General features: G+C 40.2%; 1 protein-coding gene and 7 non-coding genes across 11 annotated transcripts in view; 1 reads left to right on the top strand and 7 right to left on the bottom strand.

Moving 5' to 3' along the window:
* Nucleotides 1–15708, bottom strand: part of rhbdf1b (rhomboid 5 homolog 1b (Drosophila)) — a 54025-nt gene extending 38317 nt beyond the window's left edge. For all 4 annotated transcript variants that reach the window (XM_034217141.1, XM_034217140.1, XM_034217142.1 and 1 more), the window contains exon 1: nucleotides 15434–15708. The gene's annotated coding sequence lies outside the window, so the exon portion shown is untranslated. The remainder of the gene's footprint in view (nucleotides 1–15433) is intronic.
* Nucleotides 15709–16504: 796 nt separating this feature from the next.
* trnat-ugu lies at nucleotides 16505–16576 on the bottom strand. The gene has a single exon. It is a non-coding gene; the product is annotated as a tRNA-Thr (tRNA).
* A 2134-nt stretch (nucleotides 16577–18710) lies between these two features.
* On the bottom strand, nucleotides 18711–18783 carry trnat-agu. The gene has a single exon. It is a non-coding gene; the product is annotated as a tRNA-Thr (tRNA).
* Nucleotides 18784–19214: 431 nt separating this feature from the next.
* trnat-agu lies at nucleotides 19215–19286 on the bottom strand. Its single transcript has one exon. It is a non-coding gene; the product is annotated as a tRNA-Thr (tRNA).
* Nucleotides 19287–20220: 934 nt separating this feature from the next.
* Nucleotides 20221–20292, bottom strand: trnat-agu. Its single transcript has one exon. It is a non-coding gene; the product is annotated as a tRNA-Thr (tRNA).
* A 2085-nt stretch (nucleotides 20293–22377) lies between these two features.
* On the bottom strand, nucleotides 22378–22449 carry trnat-cgu. Its single transcript has one exon. It is a non-coding gene; the product is annotated as a tRNA-Thr (tRNA).
* A 733-nt stretch (nucleotides 22450–23182) lies between these two features.
* Nucleotides 23183–23255, bottom strand: trnat-agu. The gene has a single exon. It is a non-coding gene; the product is annotated as a tRNA-Thr (tRNA).
* Nucleotides 23256–24218: 963 nt separating this feature from the next.
* trnat-agu lies at nucleotides 24219–24290 on the top strand. Its single transcript has one exon. It is a non-coding gene; the product is annotated as a tRNA-Thr (tRNA).
* The last annotated feature ends 976 nt before the right edge of the window (nucleotides 24291–25266 follow it).

Raw genomic sequence — 25266 nt, forward strand, 5'->3', positions numbered from 1 at the left:
TATCTTGACCCAACCAAACGAACTTTTGAAGAGACGTTTTTAGCAAACATGTTGATACGCTGTACATAAATATATAGATGTAGGGCGGGGGCACAAAAAAATGATTACACAAAGTTAACTTCCTTTTGCCTCCCGTTCTCCAGTGTCAGTGTGTGTTTTGGTGTCAGTGGTCACAGTCTTACGGTCAGTGAGGATAAACACACCCGTGCAAATAGAAACCTAAACCAGAACAATCCATAACCACATCCTTTGTTTATTCTGCGGTGGGGAAACTCAGGAGCAAAGACTCCGATTATTCCCATGTCACTTGACAGCCTTTGCTTCAGCCTCACAGGTCAGGTTTTTCACAATAATCCATACTGCTAAAGAAGAGCCTCAGCGCGGTCCAAAATCCATCTTTGTTTGTCATCTTGTTCCCAACGATCGGCATTTTTTATTCCATGATTGTGATGTCTCTCTAGTTGGGTTTATATGACAGGCAGATTAGGATCTGTAATCCCTGTGCAATAAACCAAATGACATCACTCCTGCTGTCAGGACATGGAGGATCATACCCTCCCCTGATTGGACAGGAATATTGCTGACATGGTGGCATTAGCAGGAAGTAATTCCTCTTCAAAGCAGTAAAGGTACAAATCATCATAACATAGTCTTATTGGGAGTCAACTGCTTGGCTTTAACATCTCAAAATGCCCTTTTTTATCCTACTAAAATTGAGCTTTTATCAGTGAGTGATAGCTGTTACCTTTTTAAGAGTAGGAGGAAGGAAATATGGATATTCTCTGCAGCCTTATTTGCCCGTAGGGGAGCAAAACAGCGGCGTAATCAGATCCTTTTTAGATGGGGTGACATTTCCCGACATGCCGTGGCATAATGAAACAAAGGCTTCCCCTTGGCACCGAAGCAAGACTTGTCCTGACACTGCTCCCTGATCCAGACGCTGTGGCATGGAGATTCACTGGGACTGCATGTCAATAAGCTTTAATACTCAATGGATGGATGAATGAATCCCTATGTTAAGCAGTCCAAAACCTAATCTCTACTCCGTTCACATTCTCTCAACCCCCGTCCCCTACTTTGTTCTCTCCCTGTTCTTCTCTTGTTTTTGTTCCGTGCATACTGAGATAGATTTTTCTGAAAACACACACGATTTTAATTGACTCTTTCCTCCCCGCCTTCTAATGTACTGCCAGTATTATGGTTTGCTGATCTGAGTCTCTCTAGGGAAGTACAGAGTTCTTCATGGGTCCAATTTTGTAAACTGACACCAGCGAAGCTCAGCACAGGAACCGTTTCATTACCACCAATTATGTCCAAGTCGAATCCAGATTGGACCCTGTCAGAGCAGTTAATAGAAGTACCACAACCCCACCAGTAAATAATCAATGGTCCTTGAATCATAAATCTAGCCAAATAAACGACTCTGTTCGGTTTCCGGTTGCAAAATAATCTGTACAATCAAAGATCCTGGTGTCTAATTATCCTTGGAAATACCGGCTGATTAAGAATCACAATCATAAGATTTCTTCAGGACTATCGCCATCACATTTTGGTTCCCCGCTTGACTACATTTTGCTAACTTCAACCCAGGACAGATTTCTCCTTCAGAAGCGTTTTAGTTCAATCAAATCCTGATCCTATCTTCTCTTGCACTTTACGTGTTGATGCTGCTATATTGTATTGCGATAAATACTGGGGTATTCTACTCTTACTCTTGCACTTTATGTATTTGTACTGCTATGTTTGTAATTTTCATTTTCTGAATGTTTTATGTGAGGGATGGAAAGTAGCTCAAAGCTAAATCCGGCATATTTACACTTGGCACATTTCATGTTTTAAGTGTTTATTAATATGCAATGTCCCTGCCAAATAAACAACAACAAAACAACACCTACAAACTTTTCTATTGTTGAAATACTTGGACCTACAGCAGGGGTGTCAAACTCAAGGCCCGGGGGCCAAATCCGGCCCACGACTTAATTCAATGTGGCTCGCAAGAGCATACAAAGAATATAATACGTTTATTATACGGTTACACGCCACTTTACAGGAGCACGTTGCCCATAAACTACATGTCCCACAATGCATCTTGTTTTGTGACATGCGCACTGAAGAGACTTGCAATTATTTGCCGTGGACTTCTGCTTTCAGACGTAGTTAATTATGAAGTTATTACCCTATCCGGTAATAATCCAATGCACAGGAAGTTATGTATTATAATACATTATTTTATATATATTAAATATATATGTATATAAAGTCTTAAAGTCACAACCGGCCCTTTGAGTGCAGCCATAATGCTGATGTGGCCCGCGATGAAATTGAGTTTGACCTACAGTATATGAGCCGGAATAACTGCTTTGGCTTCATTTTTGCAGACTTTTGTATCAAGGCAGATACTTCCTGAATTTCATGCATAAACAGATATTTATTATCATCGGGCGGGGTAAATTGGATGAAGTGCTCTTTTCTTTGCTCTACAAGATGAAGGTGCTGTAAAACTGACAATTACCGGAGAACTTCTGAGTTAATTGGTTTGGGACTGAGCAGCAGATTAATGCTCCGTCCAGGTACTTTTGAACTTTATCACACTGGCATTGCTCCGCTCTAATAAGCAGTATTTCCTGTCCAACAGCACCGCACCACTGGGTCCATTTTAACGTTAAGGTTATTGCTGTTTTTTCTGGACAGTGCTTTTGGAGGTAGAGGTGTTAGGAACTGACCTCCTGCAGCCTCAAATAGCTTTCTTCAAGTGAAAGCTGAAGTTTTTAACTTTACATTAGACATTTAGTCTGTTAAGCTTTGCACCAAATAATATGAAAGAACTTGGATGTAATATTTGTAATGTAAGCTTTATAGACATGGGATTTTCCTCTTAAATTAAAATACATCACTTCCTGAGGCAGAGAAGCGATCGTGCTGTACAACAGGAACTCATATTGACATCAATCTTTTGTGACGCATTATGGCGCATGTATCTGCTCTATAGATCCTACAAATCCTGCATCAGGAGGATTCTAAAAAACTGTACAGTTGCATTTTTTGTATCCATCGTTCTGTTGGCTGTGATGTAACAAGATCACATAGATTAAAAGTGAGTTATTCCGTGTGCTTTTCCCCTCCAGCCCCCCCACCATAGGACGTACGCTCTCATCTACGCCAGATGTTACAGTCATAACCCAGCTCAGGTCATCTAGTCCAATGTTTGTCCTGCTGTAGTACAAGTGTGTGTGTGTGTGTGTGTGTGTGTGTGTGTGTGTGTGTGTGTGTGTGTGTGTGTGTGTGTGTGTGTGTGTGTGTGATCTGCTGCTACACATACATACAAACATTAATAAAGGATTGAACATCTGCCACAACAGGATGTCAGTTATGGAAATCATCATCTCAGAAAGGAAAATAATAAATGGCAATGACAGGAGGAGCGTTTATCTCTTTCCTGGCCAATATTTCAATCAAATTTGACTTTGTGACTTCCTCAGACTTTCATGACCTCACATTATAATTAAATGTATTATATGGCCAACTGTTTCCTGTAATCTTACCAGGAAACAGAGGATGGGTTTGAAGAACAGTGTACAGGAATGATTGGATCATATCTCTGCTTTAAATTCATTTAGATGTTATAAAAATACAGCTATCGACTTAATTTGACCCTACGCTGGTTGCAGATTCCTATTGCTTACATCCATGTGTATTTGAATGGGTTTGACGAACACACACTGGGGTCATAAGGACTTTAAGCCATCTGTCTAAAGACCGCTTTGATTGTCTTGTGGCGTCTGTCTTTCATCTTGTTACTGCAGATTACAAGAGTGAGCGATTCATTAGTCAATCAGCCGCTGTGCTGCTACGCCTCGACTCACTTCACTGTGCTGACAAGTGTGCCACCCACGTACTGTTCAAAACCACAAACACAGGAAGCAGCCACTCAAAGCATACATAAATATGTGACACTTCTCTACTAAGAATGCAGAAATAAAACAAGTATAGCTTGGTAAAGTCATTGTCTTTCTTCAAATGAAAACCCTTCCTGTCACAGAAGGTATTTGAAGCACAGAGTGCCCTCTCCAGTGCCACTTGGTTTTCTCATTTACTTTACTCAGTCCTTTTTCCATCTGCCTTTCAATGCTTACACCATCTGCAACTGTGATAAACTCTCAAAAACGTCTAGTCGAAACCCAGTGCCCTCACCTGTCTCTGCCATAAAACAGTAGCAATACAAATGCTATTTTCCAGGTGCCTTTTCATGGAACGGTTTAGCGATGTTTAACTATTGAAGCATTTGAAAAACAACTAACAATAAGAAAATGCTGTTTGCTATTAGATGCTGCTATGCCCGGATTGCTGTGTGTTGAAATCTTGCAAGTTGCTTTCTTCTTGCATCTCGTATAGAAATATAGGATTAACATGTACAAAGATTAGCTTCATCACAGATTCCTCATAGGCTGCAACCTGCGTTCACCCGGCCTCATAGTGCGGCTTCTCTGTAGGTAGGACATGCCTCACATTCCTGAGAAGTAACTTACATCCTGTTTCACTGTATTCACTTCTGCCTGCTGCAGCATGGGAGACATAACGACCGTGATCATAAAGGTCAGGCTTAGTGTAGAACTGTGTAGTGCATGCACCTGTCTCAAACCTGCATTGTTCCCCAAATAGATATACATTGAATCCTAAGCACCATCTTTTCTAGGGGGTGCATCAATATTTGTATATGGTTTATTTATCCAGCTCACCATGTTGTTGACTTTATCTTATGAATGTTAGAGACCTGAGTCGTACGTACGTGGTTAAGGTTGTTCATTTGAGTAATGAATGATTAAAAGTACATTCATTATTTAAGCTACGAGCAGCACAACACAAAATGTAAGCATGTATGTATAAATGTTTGCAAAAAGCTACATAAGAAAATCCAATGCATAATTCACTCAGGTCAAAACATAGCAGCATTCAAATGGTTGAATGTAAGCAACTGAAGGAGGGAAGTTTGATTACAAACAAACAATACAGCTTTTTCATTTTCATCCTTTATCGTTTCTAACAATCACAACAGAGCCGGCCAGCTAACCAATCAGAGCACACTGGGCTCTGGTTTAGGGCTGAACGATTAATCGATTTTAAATCGAAATCGCGATTTGAAATGATGCGATTATCAAATCGCAAAGCCTGCGATTTTTTCCAATTTTTTTTTTTTTTCCAATTTTTTTTTTTTTCTTGTGTGTCAGTCATCCACACCAATCAGAAGTGCTGTGCTCCACATGTACCAGCCATTGTTAATCAATCAAAAGTGGCCCATGATAGAAGGTGATAGACAGATTGATCCAATCACCTGCCAAGTGCTTCTGAAAGTGCCCGCCCTTTCCAAAGGGCTTCCAATGGAGCTTTCCTAGATGGTTTCTGAGTCAGGTTAGTAATGCTCCATCACATGTTTCTATGACAGGGTGAATCTTAAACTGAAGCTCGACTTTAAAGCAACCCAACGGAAGTTTCATGTAAGTTTAGTTCTTTCACTCGTAGCTCGGGCTGCGGGGGTGCTAGAGACGGGAGCACGTTGATACGACCTTCCTAGCCGGAGTTATGGCCGCATTTTACAATAAACTTCCGTTGGGTCGCTTAAAAATAAATATCGCAATTCGAATCGCAATATTTGTCAGAAAAATCGCAATTAGATTTTTTCCCAAAATCGTGCAGCCCTACTCTGGTTTCAGACAGAGGGTGAAAAGAGGTGCTGCAGCACAGACAGTATGAGAAAAATAAAGAGCTTTTTGAACATTAAAGCATGGAGACATGTCCCAGTAGAGACACTACATACTGATATACACCTGAACATCAGCAGGAGAGGACTCTTTAAAGTAGAGACACTACATACTGATATACACCTGAACATCAGCAGGAGAGGACTCTTTAAAGTAGAGACACTACATACTGATATACACCTGAACATCAGCAGGATAGAACTCTTTAAAGTAGAGACACTACATACTGATATACACCTGAACATCAGCAGGAGAGGACTCTTTAAAGTAGAGACACTACATACTGATATACACCTGAACATCAGCAGGAGAGGACTCTTTAAAGTAGAGACACTACATACTGATATACACCTGAACATCAGCAGGATAGAACTCTTTAAAGTAGAGACACTACATACTGATATACACCTGAACATCAGCAGGAGAGGACTCTTTAAAGTAGAGACACTACATACTGATGTACACCTGAACATCAGCAGGAGAGGACTCTTTAAAGTAGAGACACTACATACTGATATACACCTGAACATCAGCAGGAGAGGACTCTTTAAAGGAAATACACTACATACTGATATACACCTGAACATCAGCAGGAGAGGACTCTTTAAAGTAGAGACACTACATACTGATATACACCTGAACATCAGCAGGAGAGGACTCTTTAAAGGAAATACACTACATACTGATATACACCTGAACATCAGCAGGAGAGAACTCTTTAAAGTAGAGACACTACATACTGATATACACCTGAACATCAGCAGGATAGAACTCTTTAAAGTAGAGACACTACATACTGATATACACCTGAACATCAGCAGGAGAGGACTCTTTAAAGTAGAGACGCTACAGACTGATGTACACCTGAACATCAGCAGGAGAGGACTCTTTAAAGTAGAGACGCTACAGACTGATGTACACCTGAACATCAGCAGGAGAGGACTCTTTAAAGTAGAGACACTACATACTGACATACACCTGAACATCAGCAGGAGAGGACTCTTTAAAGTAGAGACACTACATACTGATATACACCTGAACATCAGCAGGAGAGGACTCTTTAAAGTAGAGACACTACATACTGATGTACACCTGAACATCAGCAGGAGAGGACTCTTTAAAGTAGAGACACTACATACTGATATACACCTGAACATCAGCAGGAGAGGACTCTTTAAAGTAGAGACACTACATACTGATATACACCTGAACATTAGCAGGAGAGGACTCTTTAAAGTAGAGACACTACATACTGATATACACCTGAACATCAGCAGGAGAGGACTCTTTAAAGTAGAGTCACTACATACTGATATACACCTGAACTTCAGCAGGAGAGGACTCTTTAAAGAAGAGACACTACATACTGATATACACCTGAACATCAGCAGGAGAGGACTCTTTAAAGTAGAGACACTACATACTGATATACACCTGAACATCAGCAGAGAGGACTCTTTAAAGTAGAGACACTACATACTGATATACACCTGAACATCAGCAGGAGAGGACTCTTTAAAGTAGAGACAATACACACTGATATACACCTGAACATCAGCAGGAGAGGACTCTTTAAAGTAGAGACACTACATACTGATATACACCTGAACATCAGCAGGAGAGGACTCTTTAAAGTAGAGACACTACATACTGATATACACCTGAACATCAGCAGGAGAGGACTCTTTAAAGTAGAGACACTACATACTGATATACACCTGAACATCAGCAGGATAGGACTCTTTAAAGTAGAGACACTAAATACTGATATACACCTGAACATCAGCAGGAGAGGACTCTTTAAAGTAGAGACACTACATACTGATATACACCTGAACATCAGCAGGAGAGGACTCTTTAAAGTAGAGACACTACATACTGACATACACCTGAACATCAGCAGGAGAGGACTCTTTAAAGTAGAGACACTAAATACTGATATGAACCTAACAATGAGCAGAATAGGGCCCCTTTAATAAAAAAGTGCCTCTTCTCTTCTCGTAGGATGTCTTTTGGCTTTAAAAAAATAAGCAAACAGCATAGAAAAAGCTGCTTAACTATAGAGAGATAAAGAGCAGACATACTCTCTGTGTCTGCCTCTGAGAGAAATCATCTCTCTCCTCTGCTGCTCAGCTGTGTCAGCAGGAGAGATTTAATTGACAACTTGAAACCGTTGCAAAAGCATAGAAAGTCAAAAATCCACGACTTCCAACACTCCCGGTTTTGCATAATCAGAAAGTCTCAGATCTTTTTTCACAGTGAGAGGGATGTCATTAAGAGATGATTAAAGGCTAATGCTATCAAGTGTTTCTAGATTGATGTGTGGCCTGTGGGAAAGCAGCTTTTACATTTCACAGTATTCAAACCACAACTCACTTTCACACCCACACGATTCTTGCAAAGCAGTCTGCACGGGATGACAGGAAGAAAAGAAAGTGGTATGCTCCGTGCAGGGTTTGATATCTGATTAAACCTGCTGGCTTCTGTAAAGATCTAAACACATCAGATGTTGACAATACCCCGGGGACCTTGGGTTGGTTGGATATGTTCTACCACAGTGTTTAAACGAAAGCAAAGCTGTGGCCACAAGCCTCTTGCTGCCTCTTGTCTGCAGAAGACCTGGGATGCTTTGAGACAGAGGGCAGAGGAAACTACAGCAACAGATGGAGAGAGACAGAACAACTTGTATGACATATTGGGAGAAGATGAAAGAAACAAGAAAACTTAGAATAAACAGCATGACATTTTGGAAGGAGTCGGATGTACAAGAGACACATTTTATCTCAATCAAAAACATTTGTCTACCTTGTACATGCGTGTCTAAACAACACGCGAAAACCATTTGCATAGTTTCACTGCGTGGGCTTGCTGCATGAGTACAAAATGTAGGTCTATGTGTGTGTACTTGTTTATTCTCAGCTCTATGCATGTGGCGAGTGTGTGGATCAAACTGTCTGCTACACACCACACATCTGCATGAGTTTAACCGTTTCTGTCTCAAGGGTACGTTTGGTTTTGTTGAAGCCTCCGTGCATGTAAACCTAAATTAGTCTGTGTATTATTAACCCAATGAGTGCTGAAGGATCGTTCCGAGACACATGCTTACAGGGCAGATTTGTTGGGGAACAATGGGGTAGCAGAAATGTCACTTTACACAAAGTAATTTGACCCATTGTTAATGAAGCAAAGTTAATGTAGCAGCTTTGAGTTCTCTGGTCTGACTCGAAAACATCCTTTTACTCATTAAATCAAATCTACAGTATTTCATAATGACAAAACTCGTGATTTGAAATACAAGGAAAACAGGCGAGTGATGGTTCATATGAGGTGATTAACTCATTTTCAGGATTGACAGTGAGTATGCAGGGCAATACAGCAGAAATGACTTAATGGAAAAAAAGTCCCTAAAAGAAAGCCAGCACTGAAACGGCTCAAACACCTCATGGCACATTCAGCTGCCAAAATGCCACTGAAAGGAGTAAAATAGCTTCTCAGCTTCTGTGCCAGGCATGAGACTTAAGAGGATCGAGTAGTTTTGTTTTCCTTCTGCCTCTTTCTAAAGTAGAAGCTGGTGACAGACATTACATGTTAGATACTTTTATCCAAAGCAACTTACATACTGTGGACAATCCCCACAGGAGCAATTTGGGGTGAAGTGTCCACAACGACATGCTGACTGCAGTGGGGGTTTGAACCATAGACTGTAGGTTTGAACCTGTGACCCCAACACCAAGGCTCTATCCACTGCGCCACACGCCTCCCTCCCAGACGCCTTTAGAGACTGCAGGACGATGTGAAGAGGATGAGAAACAGGATGTCTTTAACTCTTTGTGTCTGTGTGTACTTTTCACATCTCTTATCTCCGCACCCATTATCTTGCTGAATCAAAACAAGAATAGCCACATCAAGCATGACAGCTACACCTGTGCTGACACAGCACTACAAGAGAACATATAAAAGAGTAAAAGCAGGTTCATACATGCATGCTATTTTTACTTGGCAGTAAAACCTATTCTCCCTTTTATCCTGTCCTGATACTCAAACTGGGTATTATACCAAATGAATCGGCTGTTTTAAAATGTCAATAGGTATTTACCGACTTCATGTTCTGGGAATATTGAGCGGCTATAGCTTACTTGGCATGTTGTTCTTTAAGTATTATTAAATTCCTTCCTATGCATTAGAGTAATTGAGGCCAAAGAGCCATTAAGTTTTACATTTCCTGTGGGGATTTACAATGTGTATTATATATTATGGCTGCAGAGAGTCTCTTCTGTATAACATGGCCAATTTAAGATGTACACAGTATTACAGAGTTTGTATACACTCCTACACCTGGGATGAAGCACTCTGTGTACGACCGTCGAGATGGATTCTCTGCCAAGAACTAAAAACGTACCAAAACATTAACGAGGAACACTAAAAAAAGCCAAACTATTAAGCATTTTTGTGATAAAACACCACATCTGTGGAATTAGGATAATTGTAGCCCCATGAGTCATGAGGAAACGATGTGCTGAATGCCACCTCTGAAAGTCCACTCTGAAATACTCTTTATTAAAACATGAAGTGCCCTGAGCATCGTAGAAAAATCTCCCTCATTAATACTATATTTTAGAAAATCACACTCATATACTACTAATTTGCTAATGTCTTCCCGGGTAGATCATGGGTCAGAGTGTCCTCCCATCTCTCTCTCTCTTAGTCTATGACTCAATATTTAATAAAGCGGCAAAGCCAAAAACACACAGTGTGCCTGAATACTTAATGTAATGGAATATAGACCTCCATTTTCTTTCCTGTATTCTTATTTATTTATTACACTTTTTTAAATCTCTTGTCTTTCCTACCCTGTGTTTCACTCTTATTGCTGATTCTGCTTTGACACCTTAAAGTCCCTTCATGGATTAACAAAGGTTTATTTAATCCTATTTAGTTTGATTTTATCTTAATTGACTTGCTGTTTGTATCTTCACGCTTGGTTGCACTTAATGTAAGACGCTTTGGATAAAAGCAAAACAAAATGATGAGGAAGTATGAACTATTTTATCCGTAATACTTTCTTCATCAAGGTTTTACTATATAGTTTATGGGTCTTTGTTTTGTTGTGTCACCTCGTCAAAATCGACTTTTAAATCTGTCATTTAAGAACAAATGGCTTTTGATAGATTATATAAAGAGACTTGAAATAGTAAAGTGCTGCAGACATTGAGAGAGAGTCAAGAGTTGACAGACAGGACGAGAAACAAAGAGAGACTCAGCTGACCCTCATGAAGCTGCTTTGTGTGGTGACAGGAAGGTCACCGCCACAATAAGGGTCTACTCAAGTGTGGCCTCGCCTGCAGACATGAATAAAGATCCTCAGCAGACATCCATCCCTCCTTCCTGCCACCCCTCCACGCAGCCAGAAGAACTCACGCTGAGAGCGCCAATACAACAGCTTCCTCTGTTGGCTGGCCTTGTATGAAAACGTAATGGTAATTGCCCACAGATGCCACTGTAGGGTAAGATAGAGGGGGGTGGGAGGAGAGAGGAAGGGATATTGAGAGGGAAAAATGGAGGCCGTTATTGTGGTTTTCAAAGAAACAGAGAAGAGTCATTCAGGATCTTCATGGAGAAGTCTGGAGTCCATCAGAAGGACTCTGGCGGAGGGACAGCTTTGTTATCAAGCGGACATTCAAGTTTGGAGACGAGTGAGTTTCACATAATAGGCAGATTAAATTAATTATTCATCCAAACTCCTGTTACAAGTTCAAGATGGGTTTCTGGAGTTTCCCTCCTTATATTTCCAAACCGTAATCCTAACCCTAAACCTAACAACCAAAGAGTTAAGTCCAAGATATCCAACAATAGTTAGATGCATTTGTTTATCTCTCATTCTGACATCCCTACCTCTTACTGTAGTATCATCTCTGCTGGACAATATAGTTTTAAACAGCATTTCCTTTTAATTAATTTCTTTAGAAGCAGATTTATTTGGGTTTGATGGTGTATACTGCAGCAAAGATGGAGCAAGCAAGCAAGCAAGCAAGCAATAATGTGAATCATTTAAGTCAGGATCAATTTGTTGGTGGTATTCTTTGTCACAGGATTTACTCTGCTTACAAATACCCTGAGGTAAACCTTGAAATGGTTAATATGAATGCACAGCAGGTGAACAAAGTGAACGTATGTACATGTGATGCGTACATGTTTTGTCTCATGTATAAATGCTCCATGCTGGCTGCTGTGAAATATTTAACAGTTTCCATAAAATACCTTCAGTACGAGCTGACACATTGAGAAGCAGCTTTCCCTCTTAGTGAACGCTTCAAAGACGTTCCTGACAACTTCATCAAAATGTCAGAAAACCTGCAGCTTGAGCCAAGCTTGCACTTATTAAAAAGATTCATGAGATGGATGTTACAAAGTGACTGAATGACAATCTGCCCATTGTTCGTCACTGTCATTATACCCTCGATGAACCACTCGTGACCTGTCAGTGACCCATCTGTGCATATACTACATCCACTAATCCTCCATTTTAACCGTAGACAATCTGTTTGATGTACAGAGGTATTTGTGTCTGTATCTCTAGGCTTCAAATGGACAATCGAACCACTGACAGATTAAACAGATACGACTGGGTGTTTATAAGAAGATAAGCACCACAGATGTATAGTTGAGCCAAAGAGAGATTACCAGAAAGAATATGGTGATGTGTTATTATTTTTGTTTTGTTATTAAGATTGTATATGCTTGGTATTAACTTTTTTGATTCAGCGTGATCATGTGTGAGTGAAAAAAAGAAATCATGACACAGTGACAGAAGGATAAGAAATGAGGACAGAGTTGCAGAAAACTGACATGTGATCACACAGAACCTTTATTCTAATTAAAGATTCAATGAGTTAGTAAGAGATTCTTACCAGCATCTGTTATCTATGACAGCTAATAGCCTCTCCTGACAGCTCCCCTTTACACCAATGCCTTCTGTTACACCCATCTAAAGGCAGCAGGTATCTGATCCATCTGTGCTTTCTAATTGCCGTGCTGATGTCACTATCAAGCCACAATGACGCACAACAGATATGCTGGCTAGGTTCTGTGCAACGAGCACCAGGTGGATGCAAAATAACCACAGACACCTTAGTGCAGACTTGTCGGTGATGGATTATCCTGCATAATTTCCGCTGCAGTGTAAAACAACAAGCATGTTGAAGAAACCGTTGACACAGTCCCAAGAGACAATTAAGACTTCTCCCTCCCCTAAACCCCAAAGGGCTGTCCATGAATGCACCATATTCAAGTCCAGCTATAGTACACCTGGAGCTAAGCTAGCTGTTAGCTGAGAGTGTATTTTTACGTTTAGCTAAAGCTGCATGCAAACAACAAAGCTTTGAGGGTATAATACCTATATTCAACTTGTTAGGTTAGCGTGTTAGCACAATCATATTTGCTAATTAGCGAGGCCTTCATTCTCTGAAAGCACCTGATGCAAATTGCAAGTTTTAAAGTTAAGTAAGATATTGAAAAAAGAGAGTCTCTCCTAACACAACATGGCATTTCAGTGCACAATCCTCCATATTCTGTTGTTCACTGTTTTTGTTAGGGTCTAAAGCACTCAACACATTTTTGACAGCATCCCAGATGTACTGTAAGAAGTACTTTGTGCAGTGGCATAAAACACAAGTAAGAAAGATAAACAGCTTGTAGGCTCAGGATAAGATCTACTCATGGGCAAACTGCCATGAAAAATGCAATTTGAAAATGCTGGAGGGCTCCTGGAAAACCAAACCAGTTTTACATCCTGATTCTCCCTGGAAGGATTCCCAATAACATGAAGATGCACTTCCCAGAACAGCGGCCCAAATATAAACCTCCTATTGTCACTGCTGCTTTTCTATGCAACGTGTTTAAACATGCCTTATACTTCACTTCACACTCAGTACCAGTGTAAAGAGATAACAAAATCAAAATCACACGTGCAAAATGCCTCCTGGCTCACTGATTCCGAACGTATTCACACGTATGCTAAGAGTGACGGTTTACATGAGATGACACATGTAGCAGGATGCTGTCACCTTCCTGCTTAGCAGCTGTGTGTGTGTGTGTGTGCGTGTGCGTGTGCGTGTGCGTGTGTGTGTGTGTGTGGGGGGGTTCTATGTTTGTGGTAAGACCATTTGAAGCACTTTCAGTTCTAATTTTGAATGTCAAACCAGGAAATGTTTTATTGCAAAACGGTTATTTGAGTAGTTTTAGGTTAAAATAAGGACACATAGAGGGCATAGTGTAATTTGATTTTGTACTACTTTTTTTAAAACCATTTTCTCTTGTTTTCTTGGTAGGAACTCTGAATGGCTGTTCCAGGTGTGTGTGTGTGTGTGTGTGTGTGTGTGTGGTGTGTGTGCGTGTGTGTGTGTGTGTGTGTGTGTGGTGTGTGTGTGTGTGTGTGTGTGTGTGTGTTGTGTGTGTGGTGTGTGTGGTGTGTGTGTGTGTGTGGTGTGTGTATGTGTGTGTGTGTGTGTGTGTGTGTTGTGTGTGTGTGTGTGTGTGTGTGTGGTGCTCCAGTGTATGTGTGTATGCTTCTGCCATCTGGCCCAAGAGTCTGCTTCCTATCGTCTTTCCAAAAAGGAAGCCCAAACAAGTCCTTGATGACACGGGTCAGTAGTTAAATTGCCTCAATGGGATTTCTGCGCAGCCAGCAACCGAAAACTGCCCTTTCATCTCAACAGCACTCACAAATCGATGTATCTTTCTTATAACCTGTGTGTGTGTGGTGTGTGTGTGTGTGTGTGTGTGTGTGTGTGGTGTGTGTGTGTGTGGTGTGTGTGTGTGTGTGTGTGGTGTGTGTGTGTGTGTGTGTGTGCATTATGTACCGTATAACTATGACTTCCTTTTTCGAGTATGGAGGGGAATTTCGCTTCTGTGTTACAAGGTATTCAATGCCTCTTTTCTCACACACCTCATTGAAAAAGTTCCCCATGGCTTGGCCTTCCAGCCATAGTAATGCACGGCATCAATAACACAAAGTGAATCATGGGATGGAGAAATTCAATCATTTCATATCATCAAAGTGTAGGCTACTTGCCATAAAACCCTATGCAGACTAGATTCAACTGTTGTAATTGCACAGAGAACAGGGACAGGGAAATGCAGTTAGCATCTAATCAGAAGTGCAAGAAAAGCAGTAATGCCTAGGTATAAGTATATAAATATGACTAATTGTATACAGTATGAACAGTATTCATCGGTATAAAGACAGTGAACAATAGTATAAATATCCCTAATTTCCTATTGTGCCATGACATATAGCCAGAGGCTTCACAAGTCTCAATTACATTTTATTTTGAAAAGCCAGTCCAGATGTGTAATACTCTCAAAGACTTCAACACACTGCACGGACTGGACTGCAGTATAGTATATTATAAAGTGGAGGGCTGTGCAGATTTTTAGAGAGATAGGGATACATACAAATATATATATTTGAGTCTCCCACACTTAAAGACACCTATGGGTCCCATTTGAGCCTCAGGAGACCCCACCCAGAGCCCCATGTGCTGCAGCAGCAAACCTGCATACCTGCACCGAGATCCAGAGGCTGACAGCTCGGGGCAAAAAAGCTCGTGAGCACCGAGCTGTCAGCCGGTGTGAGGAGCGACACAGCCCGGTATGAAACACAGTGTTCCCCCGCTTACCTTCCAAATGAGTTCGGTTCCCGCAGCACAGCAGCAGTAACCTCTCCCCCGGTGAAGCGCTACCACCGGTCGGTCACTTCATAAGTTATCCCTGCCTACCACACATCACGATGGAAGAATAGTTTCACTATCAAGCGTGAGCTCCAGGTGCTTACAGTTAGAATATGTAAAAATATGAGCTGGATGAAACCGCGGTTGTGTCTGAAGCACGCGGTGTTCTCTGCAGCTGTGTGCCCGCCTCACCGGCTCCGAGTCTCGGTGTGACTGTAGTAATATCCCCGGTCCTCCAACCACGCTGCTGCTGCTGCTGCTGCCGCCTGATGACAGCTCTCAGCCGGGACACCCCGCGCCGCCTACCGGTGATACCGAGGATCTGCAGGAATCTTGTCCATTATTACAAAATAAATGTAACATATTCAGAACATGTTACATTTATTTTGAAGATTTTATTTGAAGATGATTGGTGCCACGTGAACATTTGTGGACACCTGATCAAAAGTGTTATTTTGTAATATGTTCTGAGTTTAAAGTCAGAATTTTGAGAACAAGTCACTAGTTTAGTTTGGGTGTATAATTAGAAACTACACTTTTTGAACCACATTTATCTGATGCCCACTGGTAAATATCTGGGATTGCAAGATCTCAAAAAGGTATAAATACAATGAGACAGCACTTTGTGACACATCCTTTATTACCTTGATGACAAATGTTAAGTGGATTTGGTACTTTTGACATTACATATATATTTTTTGTAATGTTTCTGATCTAGTATTTTTTTCAAACTACTATCTCGCTGTCTTTTGGCAACAGAAATTGTAATGAAGTAGGCACTGTAGTAGTGTTAATTTCGTTGACTAAAACTATGACGAAATGTTCGTCAAAGACCTTTTTTCCCATGACTAGCATGTGTCATAAGAGTGCTGACTCATTGTATTTATACCTTTCTGTGATCTTGCACTCGTAGTTTTGGTGAGTACTTTAGCTCTGATTATAAACCATGTCAAACTGACTTTTTTTGGGTAGTTTTGTAAATGTCATTCAGCAATGGAGAGACCATCTCTGTATCAGAGAAAGCACTGCTGGGAATTGAACCCAGAATATCCTGTTTACAAGACAGGCACTTTACCACTAAGCCACAGCACCACATCTTCAATTGTTGTTCTTCTCACTTACTACGCTCATTAGATTCCTTTCATTCTTCCACAACAAATATTTCCAGGCTTCATAATAGTCCCAATTCTACTACTGTACTTAACATTTGTCATCAAGGTAATAGGATGTGTCATAAAGTGCTGATTCATTATATTTATCCATTTTTGAGCCTTTTTTTCATAATACTACTTTCTTTCTTTTTAAGTTTCATTGTTTCCCTTTATTTCTACAAATGTTCTTTCAGGCTGTAAAACATTTTATTCATACAGTCCCAAAATAATAACATGTTTAGTTGTCATGTTGCATCGTGTTTGTCCGCTTGTCACAGTCAGGTATTAGATTGGTAATGGCCTAATATAGTTTACGCCCAAACTAAACCAAACCCTTATTTCAAAGGTGGATAACACACCTGATTCAAGAGACAGTTTCCTTAACATAGAGGCACTGCTGGGATTTGGACCCAGGATCTCCTGTTTACAAGACAGACACTTTACCTATAGATACGTTTAGAAAATTCAAGAGTGATGGCTACTGCATCTTCCCTAATATAGACAGGGAGGGTGCTGTAGCCATCACTCTTGAATTTTAACTCTAAAACCCTTATTTTAGAGTTGGATAACACATTTAATTCAATATATATTGTCTGTAACATAGAGGCACTGCTGTGATTTGTACCCAGGACCTCCTGTTTATAAGACACGCACGTTGACCGCTAAGCTACAGTGCCTCCTTCACCACAATCTATATTGCAAAAAGACAGTGAGATAGCAGATTGAAACAATGCTAGATCAAAAGCACTCGGCTTTGCAACAGTTTTTATGTTAAAAGGAAATTGATTTGACTCGTTTGTTAAACCCTATAGATCCACACAATGAGTTTGGGTGAGTAACTCTGAATATAAACGTAACTTTGTTTGAAAGAAAAATGAAGAGGCCACTTTTATCTGCTCCTTGTTGGATGTGATTGGGGTGGACTGTGGTGGGATGTGGGACTAATTTGTTTTGGGTAGTTTTGTAAATGTAATCGAGTACTGTAGAGATAATCTCTACAACAAAGAGGCGCTGCTGGGAATTGAATTCAGGGTCTCCTGTTTACTCGACAGGCGCTTTACCGCTTTTATTATTTTTATTTTTTATCATCAAAAATAGACATTTAACAGTTCATCACAATTACATAAAGTATTTACAACATATAACAAATACACACATTTAAATCATAATAGCTTCATCATTTGTATGAAACCATGGAAAAACAGACAAAACATAAAACAAGAATAAATATAGCAAACTACTATATAACAAAAAATAACCATCACTTTCAGGCAAATTAAATCAAAAATGTAAACAAATAACAAATGCAAAAAATAAAACAAACACTCCTCCACCAAAACCTGAAATGACCAATAAACAAGAAAAACAAACCAAACTCAAACAAATCAACAATCAAATTGAACCAATACAAAAAAACTGTCTTTTTTCCACTGAAAAGCAGTGTCTCTTATGTCATTTTTCAAAGTTGAAGCACAGACCTCCCTCCTCATCCAGCTCAATTAATGTGGTGCCAGTTACGAAGTCCTCGCAAAATATGTCCTTTTTCACATGTATGAAAAAAAGGTTTATGTTATGTCCCTTTATGTTGTCATTTTCAGTATGGACCACATTTACGATTGAATGTAATTGAATATGGTAACGATGAGAGGTTTATCTAAATCAGGGGTTTCAAACTCAAGGCCCGGGGGCCAAATCCGGCCCGCGACTTCATTTGAAGAGCTTGCAAAGAATATAATACGTTTATTAAACGGTTACATGCCGCTTTACAGAAGCACGTTGCCCATAAACTACATGTCCCACAATGCATCTCGTTTTGTGACATGCGCACTGAAGAGACTTGCAATTATTTGCCCTGGACTTCTGCTTTCAGACATAGTTAATTACTAAGTTATTATCCTATCCGATAATAATCCAATTCAGAGGCAATAATGTAATATAATACATTATTTTATATATATATTAAATATTTATATAGTTACAACCGGCCCTTTGAGTGCAACCTTTATGCGAATGTGGCTCGCGATGAAATTGAGTTTTGACACCCCTGATCTAAATAGAACCTCTCTGCAACAAAGAGGCGCTGCTGGGAGTTGAACCCAGGGATCTCCTGTTTACTAGACAGGCGCTTTACCGTTAAGCCACAGCACCACGTCAACGATCGTTGTTCGTCTAAGTTAGGCAGTTGAATAGTAGTGTTCATTTCGTTGACTAAAAATGTTTTTTCAGGCTGTAAAAATGCCATCAATAGCCAACACTCTTGAATTTTCTAAACGTATGTATCTGTTATTATAACCAAACCCTATATGCTCTAGTAGAGTCTTTATTTCAGGTTTTTGTGTGGAAGTGAAAACGCAATTGCAGTTCCTTATATAGATATTTACCAGTGGGCATCATCTAGTTTACACAAATCTACCTTATAAACACAAACTAATCCAAACCATTACTTCAGAGGTGGATAACAGTCAACTTTAGACCATAAACTTAGTCGTTTTCAAGTACAAACTATACCAAACATTTTCGATTGAATGTAATTGAACGTGGTAACGAGGAGATATTTATTATATTTCTCGGCAACAAAAAGGCGCTGCTGGGAGTTGAACCCAGGATCTCCTGTTTACTAGACAGGCGCTTTACCGTTAAGCCACAGCACCGTGACATCCACCGACGTTATTCTCAGATACTATGGTGACTAGTAGTGTTCATTTCGTTGACTAAAACGAAATATGTTGGTCCACGACTTAGTTTTCCATGACAAAATAGAAACTCTCTCCAACAAAGAGGCGCTGCTGGGAGTTGAACCCAGGATCCTCCTGTTTACCTAGACAGGCGCTTTACCGTTAAGCCACAGCACCATGTCTACCCTTTGTCCTCTCAGTTAGTCTAATCCCTGCACGTGTTAATATCGTTGACTAAAACTATGACGAAATATGTTCGTCAACGACTCATTTTTTCATGACAAAGACGAGACGATGACGAGACGGCACCGACGTCAGTAAACAATATGTAACGAAATCAAAGATAACATAGCATCTCTGATAATCAGTTTTTCTCCCAGCAGTTACATTTCCAGTGCTGGGGTTGGGCAGCAGCTGTGTGTCTGTGCGGCGCGCGGCGGTATACATTTACACCGGGTCAGCGGCACACTGAACTGTCAGGAAGACTCGGATCTACCTAACCTTATTTAACAGAAAATAAAATGGCAACAACAGGACTTTTATTAAAACCAAACCCTCTCCTATGCTCTAGTCTTTCTTTCAGGTTTTTATTCGTCCGTAGAAAGTGAAAACGGTTGCTTTTAGGAACACCCAACCTCTATAAATTAGGGTTTTCTAAATTACCGTTCCTTATAAAGATATTTACCAGTGGGGTATCAGACAAATCTAGATTAAACAATCTACTTATACACCCAAACTAACCCAAACCATTACTTCAGAGGTGAATAACAGAACACTTTAAACTATAACGTCGTTTTTTAAAGTAGTTTTCAAGTACAAACCATACCAAACATTTACTATTGAATGTAATTGAACGTGGGTAACGATGAGAGCTTTATATAAATATATTTTGTTGCTCTCTGCAACAAAGAGGCACTGCTGGGAGTTGAACCCAGGATCTCCTGTTTACTAGACAGGCGCTTTACCGCTAAGCCACAGCACCCGCCCACGCATCCGTTCGGTTGTGTAAATATAGTCAGTAGTTTCCATTCATTCTTCACAGGCGATTTACTGCTAAGTTACAGCACCCGTTTTTCCATCCTTACTTTTTAACTTCCATTGTGTGATTGTGCATTCATAAAGTGCCGAACCGAACATATGTTTAGCTGTAATCTTGCATCCTGTTTGTCTGTTTGTCACGGTCAGGTCAGAGCCGTTTTGAGAGTTGCGACAGCGGAAGTCCAAAATGCTTGATAGTCACGTGGTTCACGGAGACTCAGATAGTTCCCGGAAGTTCGTGGCGGCTGGCTCATTTGAATGCGTTAATAACAGAAGATAGAACTGCGATTTTTGGTAATTATTAGTCAATAAAGGGTTTGATTTGCAATATTTATACAACATATCGATATGTGTATGTAGTTAGATCAATATGTTTTAAAAAAGTAACATTTGCTAGTATTTGAGGATTAAATACTTTATTTATACCAATTTGCGAAATGTTTGCTTTGCAGCAGCAAAAGACAAGGCATTGTACATAAGAGAAGTTAAAAGACTAGAAATAAACAATCCAAAATGTAAACATCTAAAATAGAAATAAAATAGCATTAAAAAAGTAGAAAATATACATAGATAGTGTGAACAGCTATCTTACCTGCCTTGTTAACATAAGGCCATCGTTGCCTTGGTTAAAGAGCGTGTTGCTGTTGTTTATTGCTTTGAATTCTTTAAAATAAATATGTTGTTCTTAAACCTGTATGGTAGTCATGAGCATCACATCCTAATGTTTATTGATATATTTAGAGGGAGGGGATGGGAAGGAATGTTTAAAAATTCAGATTAGATTCATTTCTACCATTTATTTAATTCATGGTGGTTTCAGTAATCCCATGGTAATTGAGGACCTAAGTAATATACATGAGTAATTTAATCTTTATGACTTTCAGAAAGGACAGGAGACCGACAGGTGCCTATCAAAGATTGTCAACTGACAGCACAATGAGTCAAAGGACTAGCAGCAGCATGATGATGATGTTAAATGTGTTGTTTTAGGAACATCCATTGTAATAAATGGAATTCAATAAACATCAAATAGCATATCATGCAGCTTGTCTGTGCCTTTTCCTCCGTGTTGTCCTGGCATATAGTCTCCACCATGGGTTGCTGTGCTGCCTGGGGATGCTCCAATCGCTTAGAAAAATCGCTTGAAAAAATACTAGATCAGAAACATTACAAAAAATATATATGTAATATCAAAAGTACCAAATCCACTACTGTACTTAACATTTGTCATCAAGGTAATAGGATGTGTCACAAAGTGCTGTCTCATTGTATTTATACCTTTTTGAGATCTTGCACTCCCAGATATTTACCAATGGGCATCAGATAAATGTGGTTCAAAAAGTGTAGTTTCTAATTATACACCCAAACTAAACCAAACAATTACTTCACGGGTGGATAACACAGCTAATACTGCAGTGACTTTTTCTAAACATTCTGACTTTAACAAAACAAAAATAACACTTTTGGTCAGATGTCCAAAAATGTTCACGTGCACCAATCATTTTCCGTTATGTTACATTTATTTTGTAATAATGGACAAGATTCCTGCAGATCCTCGGTATCACCGGTAGGCGGCGCGGGGTGTCCCGGCTGAGAGCTGTCATCAGGCGGCAGCAGCAGCGTGGGTGGAGGACCGGGTATATTACTACAGTCACACCGAGACTCAGAGCCGGTGAGGCGGGCACACAGCTGCTGAGAACACCGCGTGCTTCAGACACAACCGCGGTTTCATCCGGCTTTTACTGTGGAGCTCACGCTTGATAGTGAAAATACTCTTCCATCGTGATGTGTGGCTGGCAGGGATAACTTAACCGACCGGCGGTAGCGTTTCTCCGGGGGAGAGATTGCTGCTGCTGCGGACCAATTTGGAAGGGGAAACAATGTGCTTCACTCCACTGTGTGCGACACACCGGCTGACAGTCGGCGCAGGTCTGCATATGCAGAGATTTTGCAATGGCAGTTTTGGTGTGACTGATTATATAAACCATATCAAATTGACTCATCTGTAGAGAACCTCTCTGTAACAAAGAGGCACTGCTGGGATTTGAACCCAGGATCTCCTGTTTACGAGACAGGCGCTTTACCACTAAGCCACAGCGCCTTATGATTCGTATTTCCCACCTCCTCAATTAAACATCAATTGCTTCCTTTTATTTCCACAAAAAATGTTTCAGGCTCTATAACATTTTATTCATAAAGTCCCAAAAGCCACAATGTGTTGAGCTGTAATGTTTGCATCCTGTCCCGGTCAAGTATTATATGGGGAATGCACTAATATAAGCCCAAACTAACCAAACCCTTATTTCAATATTTGGCCTGTGAGATTTAATTAATGACTACTATTTAATGAGCACCGAAAACGGTCTCCGTCTGCTTCACTCCAAGTAGTTTAACCCAGATAATATCCTTTGAATGTTTTATAAGTTACCGCGCGCTGACCCGATTGCGCCACTGGAGCACAACATGTTTATAATATTAAAAACAATAGCCATTGGTCTTGAATTTTCTAAAGGTATCTGTTATTATAACCGATATGCTCTGGACTAGTCTTTCTTTCAGGTTTTTATTTGTCAGTAGAAAGTGAAAACGGGTGCTTTTAGGAACACCCAACCCCTATAAATTAGGATTTTCTAAATTACCGTTCCTTATATAGACATTTCCAGTGGGCATCAAATCAATCTAGATTAAACAATCTACTTTATACACCCAAACTAACCCAAACATTACTATCGTTTTAAAGTACAAACCATTCAAAATATTTACTATTGAATGTAATTGAACGTGGTATGATGAGAGCTTTATCTAAATAGATTGTGTTGCTCTCCGCAACAAAAAGGCACTGCTGGGAGTTGAACCCAGGATCTCCTGTTTACTAGACAGGCGCTTTACCCGCTAAGCCACAGCACCCCCCCAAAATCTGTTCTTCCTAGTTAATATATTCAGTAGTTTTCTTTCATTCCGTTCACAGACGCAGCACCGGAAATGGAACTGCTTAGCTTAGAAAAACTGATTATAAGAGATGTTATGTTATCTTTGGATAATATTTCGTCTCCTCCTTTTCTTCAAGGAAAGTAAAGCGAGATTTTGGCAACGTTTTTCATCTAATAAACTACATTTTGTCGTCTCGTAATTTTTCGTCAACGATATTGCATGTTGATTTCGTTACATATTGTTTACTGACGTCGGTGCCGTCTCGTCATCGTCTCGTCTTAGTCATGGAAAAATAAGTCGTTGTCCAACATATTTCGTCATAGTTTCAGTCAACGAAATGAACACTACTAGTCAGCCTAGTAGTGAGGACAGCTACGTCTGTTAACATGGTGCTGTGGCTTAACGGTAAAAGCGCCTGTCTAGTAAACAGGAGATCCTGGTTCAACTCCCAGCACGCGCCTCTTTGTTGCCGAGAGCTATAATAAAGCGCTCATCGTTACCATGATCAATTACATTCAATCGAAAATGTTTGGTATAGTTTGTACTTGAAAACGACTACGTTTATGGTCTAAAGTCGACTGTTATCAAGCAATGGTTTGGATTTAGTTTTGTGTTTATAAGGGTAGATTTTTATAACTATATGTATCTGATGCCCACTGGTAAATATCTATATAAGGAACTGCAATTGAGAAAATAATAATTTATAGAGGTTGGGTGTTCCTAAAAGCAAAGAATCACACCAGTTTTCACTTCCACACAAAAACCTGAAATAAAGACTCTACTAGAGCATATGAGAGGGTTTGGTTATAATAACAGAAACATACGCTTAGAAAATTCAAGAGTGTTATTGATGGCATTTGTACAGCCTAAAAACATTTTTAGTCAACGAAATGAACACTACTCAGCCCAGTAACTGAGACGAACGTCAGCTGTTGACGTGGTGCTGTGGCTTAACGGTAAAGCGCCTGTCTAGTAAACAGGAGATCCTGGGTTCAACTCCCAGCAGCGCCTCTTTGTTGCAGAGAGAGGTTCTAGTTAGATAAACCTCTCATCGTTACCATGTTCAACCGTAAATGTTTGTTAAGGTTTGTACTTGAAAACAACTTAGGTTATATTTTAAAGTTGACTGTCATCCACTCCTGATGTAATGGTTTGGGTTAGTTTGTGTTGATAAATTAGATTTTTTTTTAGATAGATTTATCTGATGCCCACAGGTAAATATCTGAGGGTGCGGTGCAAGATCTCGAAATAGCATAAATAATATAAAATACGTCGGCACATTGCCCCAAATAACTGCCCTCTGTGGAGGAATAAAGGAACTTTAATTGAGAAAATCATATTTTATAGAGGTGTGGTGTTCCCAAAAACAAAAGAAACACCCGTTTTGACTTTCACAAAAAACCTGAAAAAAAAGACTCTAGAGCACACATGTCAAACTCAAGGCCTGCGGGCCAAATCCGGCCCGTGGTAGATTTAATTTCGGCCCGCAGGATCATTTCCAATTATTATTAGATCTGGCCCGCTGGTATATTGCACGCACACCTGTCGCGATAAGCAATTAATTGACTTATCGTACGATAAATAAAAATGAAATCGATAACTTTTCTAACCTCGATACATTTCCGTTTACATGCGTGTTTGTTTACATAAGGATGTGACCAGCATTTGAGCCAGGCGCGCTGTGGCTGCCGGCTACTCTACCGGCCCGGCGCGCTGTGTCTACCGGCCCGGTGTGCTGTGTCCAGTACTCAAGTTGTAAAAAAAATCAGGGGGGATGGTGGATTTTATCATATGGGGACATAATTTGTGCTGATAACCCGCAGAGGGTGGGAGACCAACCAGCATAAAGATCATTATTATACTCCTAAAACAACATGCATGTTATGGATGTTCAGATACTCCTTTCATTGCTCTTGACCAAGCAACACATCCTCACTCCCAGGTCGGCCTATGTTGACGTTATGTCAAGTCCCCTGTCGGCTTTTTC

The sequence above is a fragment of the Gymnodraco acuticeps genome, unplaced genomic scaffold (genome assembly GCF_902827175.1).
Source record: "Gymnodraco acuticeps unplaced genomic scaffold, fGymAcu1.1, whole genome shotgun sequence".
NCBI lineage: Eukaryota > Metazoa > Chordata > Actinopteri > Perciformes > Bathydraconidae > Gymnodraco > Gymnodraco acuticeps.